Below are 10,127 nucleotides of genomic sequence, written 5' to 3' on the forward strand. Positions count from 1 at the left end.
GATGTATAGCTTGGGGAGGTAATGTAACACACTGAGGCCTGATGCCCTCAAATGCAAATGGGCATGATATATTATCAAGTAATTATGTAGATGAAGGTGATTAATAAGGAATGCCTACCAAAGATAAATTTATTATTATTTTAATACCTCTGGTGAATCTATGTTTCAGAGTTTAGAATAATCTTCCTTTCCAATCCTCTATAATCCTCCTAACCTAATTCACACTTGTCAAACAGTAAATCTCAATTTTCTGTTGGAACAATACAGCATACGTAATAGCTTAGTGAGTGTTGGACATTGAGTGAATAAAATGGATGAAGCACAACTTCAGGATAAAAGCAGTAATAATGGCTTTCAAAAATCAAATAATGTTAAATTCAGGACGCAGCTTTCGGGCACAAGTTTAAAAATATCTAATATGTGTATTTATTATAAGGAAGAAGGTAAAGAGTGACAAATAGGTGTCTCTAACATGATAAATTGTTTCACACACACACACACACACACACACACATATGCACATACTCTGTATTCATACAAAAAGAAAGTAGATTAAACAAGAAGTACAGAGTCACAGCATGCATGTGACAGTGTCTAGAACATCCCAAGGTCCTGTGACTATCTGAGGATTACAGGCTTTCTCTCTGCTCCTAGATCTATAGTTAAAGATAATTTCGGTGTCAACTGAATGATCCGACTGCATGGCTTCTAAGGGACAGTATAAATCATGCTTTCCTGTTCTTTGCATGCCTCATTTTTTTTTAATATTAAAAAGTGGACATCTTAGATAATATATTTTAACAACATGAATATTGATTCCCCCCCCACCCCCTCAGGGCTTGTTGTCATTTGCTTATGTATTTGTCTTGTGACCTGAATAGACTATTTCCGTGAAGTCTATTTCCTCAGTGTGAAGTGTCTGTACTCACTCACTGTGGGCTCAGCCTTGGACATGTGGACAGGACCCAGAGATGATGGAGGTTTTGGAGGGCTCGCTGTATCTGTCTCTTTCCCTGGTCTCTCTGCTAAGCTGTCTGCCACTTTTGGTATCACACTCAGCTCTTAGGCCCCCACTAATCCTGACTGCTTACTGCTTTCAACAATCCTAGGGCATAAATTGCTCTGCAGACTAATATGATTAAACCTGGGCCCCTTTACAGGGCTTTTTTTTTTTTTTTTGCGGTACGCGGGCCTCTCACTGCTGCGGCCTCTCCCGCCGCGGAGCACAGGCTCCGGACGCGCAGGCTCAGCGGCCATGGCCCATGGGCCCAGCCGCTCCGCGGCACGTGGGATCCTCCCGGACCGGGGCACGAACCCGCGCCCCCTGCATCGGCAGGCGGACTCCCAACCACTGCGCCACCAGGGAAGCCCTCCAGGGCTGTTTTTGAGGCCAGTCCCTGGGGCTTGTTCTGACATATCTTCCCGGCTCTTTCCTTGGCTGGTTCTTTCTGGTAAACTAGCTGGACTACTGTTTAGCTCCTTGCTGTCATGGGGTGACTGGCTTCTTAATTGCTTACCACCAGAATCTCCTCTGTTTCTGAGAAAGTCTTTAGGCTTGAATCTCACTACATTCTGTCCTGAATAACAGCACTTTCTTTGGGGAGAACTTCTGATCTTCCTGTTATGTTGGCCTGTCTCTCTCTCCCCTTCAGCAAAGTGTCTGAGCCACTTCTTCAGAGCTAGGGGCTGGGACAGTGGCCTGCTTCTCCCGGGATGACATCCCAGCTCTCTGAGCTGTTCTCTGTGTGGAGGCGATCATCTGTGACCTTCTTGACTCACCTCTCCTGCTGTGGGACCTCTACCCTAAAAGGAACTGGAACAATGGCTATTGGAGCTGCAGCTTTTTGCACATGTGGTAGAGTCTCTGTCCTGTGGGACAGTGGGTGGAGGAAAAGAGTCCCCAACCTCTTTCCAACCTCCACAGGTTAGCAGGAATGGAACAAGAAATGGTACTATTTTTGTCTTTCAATACTAAAAGCCGTTTCCCTTCATCTCTTCTAAAAATTGAAACATTTTCTGCATAAGACAATTAGTTCTTGCTAACTATCTGTCAAGCGGGTGAACAAAAATGTCAGCCATAATTATGTTCACAGCTCCAGCTTTGGCATTTAAGTTAATCTGGAAAACACTCACTTTCCTAGGAGATATTATGTAGCTGGGACTAAGATTCAACCATGGCTCACTGTCAGGTTTTGTTCTGCTTAAGTTTCAGCTAAGAGTGTTACTTGACAACTGTGAATGTGTTGCTTTGCCCTGTGTCTACGAGAGGGAAGCTTTACAGAGCCTAACATTTGTCGGGTGAAGCTGTTATCAGAGGAGTCTATTTTTAGGTCCTGTTCATAACTCCATAGTTAAGTTTTCAGGTGTTGTCATTAATATTCTGTCTCCTGTTTCCACAGAGAAGAGTTTAAGGATTGTTTCCTTAAATTGAGAAAATCAATGTGTCCCATAAATACAAGCAATATGGGGAAAATCAGCAATTTGTTCAGTTATTTACAAATGATTTATTGAATCTTTACTACATGATAGTCCATGTGCTAGGAACTGGGGATCCAGTCGTGAGTAAAATCCAGATCTGACCAGTATTCTTGATAGAGCTTATAGGCTAGTGGGCCACACAGACATTAGTAAAAAATATAACACAAAAAATAAATCTTTTTCTGGAAATATAGGAACTATGAGAGTCCACTGGTTTACATCTTCACACAAGATTTTTAAGTCCCATCTGTATCTTCCATAATAGTGTACGATAATTTCAAATTACCCCTCTTGGTTGCTGAATTAAATTTCATATGGTAATATATGTGATGTACATACAAAATGCCTGGCACTTAGTAGGTGAGCCACAAATGTCAGTTTTCTTCCAGCTCCTGGTTCCTTTGCCACAAAGGAAAGGAAAATTCTGATGTTCTATCTGAGATACTGCTTAGTTCTGGCTATTTCTAAAATTCTTCATGATGTCCAGCTTTTCAACTGAGACTCTTTCAGCTTTGTCATGAAGAGGCTAGTGTGTAACTTATATTACCCTCTGTGTTGGAAATGCCTGATGGCTTCATTTTAATGTTACTGAGACAGAGATCTTCTTTTCTCATGCTTAAAATGAGTCCTTGTAATAGTGTTACTTAAACTGGAATTTACCCTGGAGAGTCAGTAGACATATTTTGTGGGGAGTCAGGAAGTCTTTACAATAGTTAAAATTCTATATTGAAATTGTATCTATCTGTATCTATATCTATCTTTCTACCATCATCAACATCATCATAATCTATCATCTATTAATATGTATATGTGTGTGTATCTATATCCATCTTCCTGTACGTCTTTATGTCCTAGATCATTCAGGTAACCTGAATTTGTGTTCATGATCACACTGATGCCAAAGGATCACCTAAATTTCTCAGCTTTAACTTTTAATGTATTTTCTCACCCAGGATCTATGGCTCTGTGGGTCTTTTCTATCTCTTTCTCCTTGCACTTAACTTCCTTTTATCCTGTGTTTTGTTAACTTTTGCTATGTGAGAATATTATTGCTTGGGGGGAAGATTGTGTTTGAGTGTGTGTATGTACCCTCCTGTGCACACATTTCATGTGTGGATGTGATATAAGGAACACATATTTGTTTACTGGATGGATGTGGATGTCCTTTACTTCATACTATGCTGGAGAAACATGACCGGTGGACCACACTATGGAATCTGTTAAGACTGAATAGCCTAGTCTTTGGGACATAAACTATTAAGATGGTCTGATTCAGTGTGTAGAGCAAATACCATGCAGGTTCATTTTCTCTTGAACAGAATGGATGATCTTTCCTCTTCTGTCTGATCAAGGGTGGATGTTAATCTTGAAGCTACTCTTGCACAGAGGAGAGGATGAGAGCAGGAGAGGGGATGTGGGATGAGTGGAGAAATGTCCTCTGTCTTTTGGGCTGCTGGATAGTTAGGCAGGACTCTAAGCCACAGCGACACATGAGGGCATTCCTAAGAGCAGGGGGTCATTTTTGTCCAGTTGTTGGATAGAACCAAGAAGCAGTGCAAAAGGGACCTCATGGGCTCTAGGAAGAGCCATAACTACTACCACACTCAGCAATCCCATCACCCAAAAGTTATGTTATTCCCTTTGCAGTCAAGCTCCTCCCTACCTTGACTCTGGCAATCACTGATATGCTTTTTGTCTATACATTAGTTCTGGTTTTCTTAGAATTTCACATAAGTGAAGTCATACAGAATGAACTACTTTATATCTTTTTTCTCTCACTCAGTATAATATTTTTTTTTAATTTTTTTTAATTTTTTTTTTTTTTTTGCTGTACGCGGGCCTCTCACTGTTGTGGCCTCTCCCGTTGTGGAGCACAGGCTCTGGACGTGCAGGCTCAGCGGCCATGGCTCACAGGCCCAGCCACTCTGCGGCATGTGGGATCTTCCCGGACCGGGGCACGAACCCGTGTCCCCTGCATCGGCAGGCGGACTCTCAACCATCTGCGCCACCAGGGAAGCCCCCTCAGTATAATATTTTTGATATTTATCCATGTTGTTGTGGGCATAAGTAATTTACTTCTTTCTATGGCTGAGCTGTATTCTATTGTATGATTATACAGCAACTCAACAGTTGATGAATGTTTGGGTTGTTTCCAATTGTTTGTGATTATGAATAAAGCTGGTATGATTATTCCTATACAAGTCCTATGTGTACATGTTTTTATTCTGGGGGATTGTTAAGTCATATGGTAAATATCTATGAAATGTTATATGAAACTGTCAAACTATTTTCCAAAGTCGTTTTACTATTCTGAAATCCCACTAGCAGTGTATGAGAATTCAAGTTGCTCTATATCTTTGCAAATACTTGGTGTTGTTGGCATTTTACATTTTTTTCTTTTTAAACTTATTAATTATTAATTTTATTTAGTCATTCTAGTGAATATGCAGGGATATTTTGCATTTCCCTGCAAATTGTCACCAGTTGACCAGGCCAGTTGAGACTCAAGTTGTAATAATTTCAGGATGAAGAAAGGGCTGCTGTAGTATTTTGTAATCATAGGATGATGAAATGTGTAACATACGGAATACATAGAATAATGATTTTTCTCTTAAAAGTCAGTATCTGGAGCAATATGCTGTGAAAGAGAGTCTTAACCACCTCTTTTCCTTTTACCACCATACACACAGTTGAGGAGAAACTGGAGCATTTTGGCCAAGAGAGATTAATTGTACATATTGTGAGTCCAACTTCATCCTTCCTGGCCATGGGATTTTGGCACTGAACCTGGGGACATCACTGTTCCTCTTGGTTGTTGCTGTCACTCTAGAATCATACTGTGAGATTTTCCTTGACTGCGGTTTCCAGGGTGTTGAAACGATAGAGATGCAGGGTCTATAACAGCTGCACTCCTTATTAAGCAATAATTTAATAGCAGAGAAAGTTGAATGGATTTTCAGCTCCCTCAAAAGAGTATATAGTTCTTGCCAGTATTTGGGGGACAGATTCTCAGAGCATTATTAAACATCATACAGAGTGCTTAGATCCGTTACTATTGTTATTTTGTAGGATTTTAGTTTAAATGAAAACCAGATTCTGTCACCTCACTAGGGTTTTAGTGGGAGTAAATATGTATCCACTCTGGGCTCATCAAGTTTTCTTCTTTATAGTTTTGTTTCATCCAACACTGGCAGGAATTAACTCCTTAGAAAACAATGTTTGGTATAGTATTACAAGTCTGACTTGGTTTAAGGCACTCTAAGAAAATATTGCTGAAAATAAGACTCCTCAGTAAGGTTTGCACTGTGAGGTTTTACATGCCAGTTTCGACAGAACTCAGATTTTGCTGTACCTTGTTCTTGCAATCTATATTCACGTGATCGGAAGCTTACCCCTCAATAGGTTTCTATAATCACCAACTGAGGGGTATTGAGAGCCCGTTCCATGCGAGCACACTGCTTGCAGTCAGCCTCATCCCTATCCTAATGAAATCTCACTGTGGAGAAATGAGCTGCCTATCTCTGAAATGGGATCCCCATTCTCCAGTACCAGGCTCACGTTTCTGCAGCCAGGCTCGGTCAAGGTTGGCAATCTGGGGAACAAGTGTAACAATAGACAGAGATTCGAGTGAGGAGGAGGGAGGGAAAACGCTGAATGAATAGACTAGAGGCATGGGAAAGCATTTGAGTTTTCCTACTATGTTTTTTTCTTTTTCTCTCTTCTATTCACCGTTCTGATTTATTTCTTAAAATTTATTTTTTAATTGAGCTATTACTGACATGCAGACTCACCTACTTGAAGTGTACACTTTGATAAGTTTTGACATAAGCATATACCCATGACATCATCACTACATTTAAGAGAGTTAACATATCTTTCACCCCAAAAGTGTCCCTGTGACCCTTTGTAATCTGTTCCCTCTGCCCCTCCTTCTTCAGGCAACCTCTGAGCTGCTTGCTTTCTGTCACTATGCATTAGTTTGTATTTTCTAAAATTTTCTATGAATGGGATCTTACAACGTGTACTCTCTTTTTTTTTAACATCTTCATTGGAGTATAATTGCTTTAAAATGGTGTGTCAGTGTCTGCTTCATAACAAAATGAATCAGTTATATGTACACCTATGTCTCCACATCTCCTCCCTCTTGCATCTCCTTCCCTCCCACCCTCCCTATCCCACCCCTCAGGTGGTCACAAAGCACCGAGCTGATCTCCCTGTACTATGCGGCTGCTTCCCACTAGCTATCTATTTTACGTTTGGTAGTGTATATATGTCCATGCTACTCTCTCACTTTGTCCCAGCTTACCCTTCCCCCTCCCCGTATCCTCAAGTCCATTCTCTAGTAGGTCTGTGTCTTTATTCCCGTGTTGCCCCTATGTTCTCCATGACCTTTTTTATTTATTTATTTATTTTAGATTCCATATATATGTGTCAGCATACAGTATTTGTTTTTCTCTTTCTGACTTACTTCACTCTGTATGACAGACTCTAGGTCCATCGACCTGACTACAAATAACTGAATTTCGTTTCCTTTTATGGCTGAGTATATTCCAATGGATATATGTGCCACATCTTCTTTATCCATTCATCTGTTGATGGACACTTAGGTTGCTTCCACATCCTGGCTATTGTAAATAGAGCTGCAATGAACATTTTGGTACATGATTATTTTTGAATTATGGTTTTCTCAAGGTATATACCCAGTAGTGGGATTGCTGGGTCATATGGTAGTCCTATTTTTAGTTTGTTAAGGAACCTCCATACTGTTCTCCATAGTGGCTGTATCAATTTACATTCTCACCAACAGTGCAAGAGGATTCCCTTTTCTCCACACCCTCTCCAGCATTTACTGTTTGTAGAATTTTTGATGATAGCCATTCTGACTGGTGTGAGATGATATCTCATTGTTGTTTTGATTTGCATTTTTGGATTGAGTTGTTTGTTTTTCTGATATTGAGCGGCATGAGCTGCTTGTAAATTTTGGAGATTAATCCTTTATCAGTTGCTTCATTTGCAAATATTTTCTCCCATTCTGAGGGTTGTCTTTTTGTCTTATTTATGGTTTCCTTTGCTGTGCAAAAGCTTTGAAGTTTCATTAGGTCCCGTTTGTATATTTCGGGTTTTATTTCCATATCTCTAGGAGGTGGGTCAAAACCGATCTTGCTGTGATTTATGTCAAAGAGTGTTCTGCCGATGTTACCTCTAAGAAGTTTATAGTCTCTGGCCGACATTTAAGTCTTTAATCCATTTTGAGTTTATTTTTGTGTATGGTCTTAGGGAGCATTGTAATTTCATTCTTCTACATGTAGCTGTCCAGTTTTCCCAGCACCACTTATTGAAGAGGCTGTCTTTTCTCCACCGTATATTCTTGCCTCCATTATCAAAGATAGTGTAACCATATGTGAGTGGGTTTATCTCTGGGCTTTCTATCCTGTTCCATTGATCTATATTTCTGTTTTTATGCCAGTACCATACTGTCTTGATTACTTTAGCCTTTGTAGTATAGTCTGAAGACAGGGAGTCTGATTCCTCCAGCTCAGTTTTTCTTTCTCAAGATTGCTTTGGCTATTCAGGGTCTTTTGTGTTTCCAAACAAATTGTGAAATTTTTTGTTCTAGTTCTGTAAAAAATGCCATTGGTAGTTTGATAGGGATTGCATTGAATCTGTAGATTGCTTTGGGTAGTAGAGTCATTTTCACAATGTTGATTCTTCCAATCCAAGAACATGGTATATCTCTCCATCTATTTGTATCATCTTTAATTTCTTTCATCAGTTTCTTATAATTTTCTGCATACAGGTCTTTTGTCTCCTTAGGTAGGTTTATTCCTAGATATTTTATTCTTTTTCCTGAAGTGGTAAATGGCAGTGTTTTCTTAATTTCACTTTCAGATTTTTCATCATTAGTGTACAGGAATGCTAGAGATTTCGGGCATTAATTTTGTATCCTGTTATTTTACCAAATTCATTGATTAGCTCTAGTAGTTTTCTGGTAGCATCTTTAGGACTCTCTATGTATAGTATCATGTCATCAGAAAACAGTGACAGCTTTACTTCTTCTTTTCCAATTTGGATTCCTTTTATTTCTTTTTCTTCTCTGATTGCTGTGGCTAAAACTTCCAAAACTATGTTAAATAATAGTGGTGAGAGTGGGCAACCTTGTCTTGTTCCTGATCTTAGTGGAAATGGTTTCAGCTTTTCACCATTGAGGACAATGTTGGCTGTGGGTTTGTCATATATGGCCTTTATTATGTTGAAGAAATCTCCCTCTATGCCTATTTTCTGGAGGTTTTTTTTTTTTATCATTAATGGTTGTTGAATTTTGTCGAAATCTTTCTCTGCATCTATTGAGATGATCATATGCTTTTTTTTCCCTTCAATTTGTTAATCTGGTGTATCACGTTGATTGATTTGCGTATATTGAAGAATTTTTGCATTCCTGGGATAAATCCCACGTGATCAGAGGGTATGATCTTTCTAATGTGCTGCTGGATTCTGTTTGCTAGTATTTTGTCAAGGATTTCTGCATCTGTGTTCATCAGTGATATTGGCCTGTAGTTTTCCTTTTTTGGTGACATCTTTGTCTGGTTTTGGTATCAGAGTGTTGGTGGCCTCATAGAATGAGTTTGGGAGTGTTCCTCTCTCTGCTATATTTTGGAAGAGTTTGAGAAGGATAGGTGTTACCTCTTCTCTAAATGTTTGATAGAATTCGCCAGTGAAGCCATCTGGTCCTGGGCTTTTGTTTGTTGGAAGATTTCTAATCACAGTTTCAATTTCAGTGCTTGTGATTGGTCTGTTCATATTTTCTATTTCTTCCTGGGTCAGTCTCAGAAGGTTGTGCCTTTCCAAGAATTTGTCCATTTCTTCCAGGTTATCCATTTAATTGGCATAGAGCTGCTTGTAGTAATCTCTCATAATCCTTTGTATTTCTGCACTGTCAATTGTTACCTGTCCTTTTTCATTTGTAATTCTATTGATTTGAGCTTTCTCCCTTTTTTTTTCTTGATGAGGCTGGCTAATGGTTTATCAATTTTGTTTATCTTCTTAAATAACCAGCTTTTAGTTTTATTGATCTTTGCTATCATTTCCTTCATTTCTTTTTCATTTATTTCTGATCTGATTTTTATGATTTCTTTCCTTCTGCTAACTTTGGGGTTTTTTTGTTCTTCTTTCTCTAATTGCTTTAGGTGTAAGATTAGGTTGTTTATTTGAGATGTTTCTTGTTTCGTAAGGTAGGATTTTATTGCTATAAACTTCCCTCTTAGAACTGCTTTTGCTGCATCCCATATGTTTTGGGTCATAGTGTTTTCATTGTCATTTGTTTCTAGGTTTTTTGATTTCTTCTTTGATTTCCTCAGTGATCTCTTGGTTATTAAGTAGTGTATTGTTTAGCCTCCATGTGTTTGTATTTTTACAGATTTTATCCTGTAATTGATATCTAGTCTCATAGCATTGTGGTCAGAAAAGATACTTGATACAATTTCAGTTTTGTTAAATTTACCAAGGCTTGATTTGTGACACAAGATATGATCTATCCTGGAGAATGTTCCATGCGCACTTGAGAAGAATGTGTATTCTGTTGCTTTTGGATGGAATGTCCTATAAATATCAATTAAGTCCATCTTGTTTAATGTATCATTTAAAGCTTGTGT

The 10,127-nt window shown here is 39.1% G+C and overlaps 1 long non-coding RNA gene across 2 annotated transcripts in view; it reads right to left on the reverse strand.

Annotated features, from left to right (window-relative positions):
• LOC137230793 (uncharacterized) overlaps nt 1-10,127 on the reverse strand; it is a 49,105-nt gene that overhangs the window by 13,943 nt on the left and 25,035 nt on the right. The window lies entirely within an intron of this gene.

The sequence above is a fragment of the Pseudorca crassidens genome, chromosome 9, assembly GCF_039906515.1.
Source record: "Pseudorca crassidens isolate mPseCra1 chromosome 9, mPseCra1.hap1, whole genome shotgun sequence".
NCBI classification, from domain to species: domain Eukaryota; kingdom Metazoa; phylum Chordata; class Mammalia; order Artiodactyla; family Delphinidae; genus Pseudorca; species Pseudorca crassidens.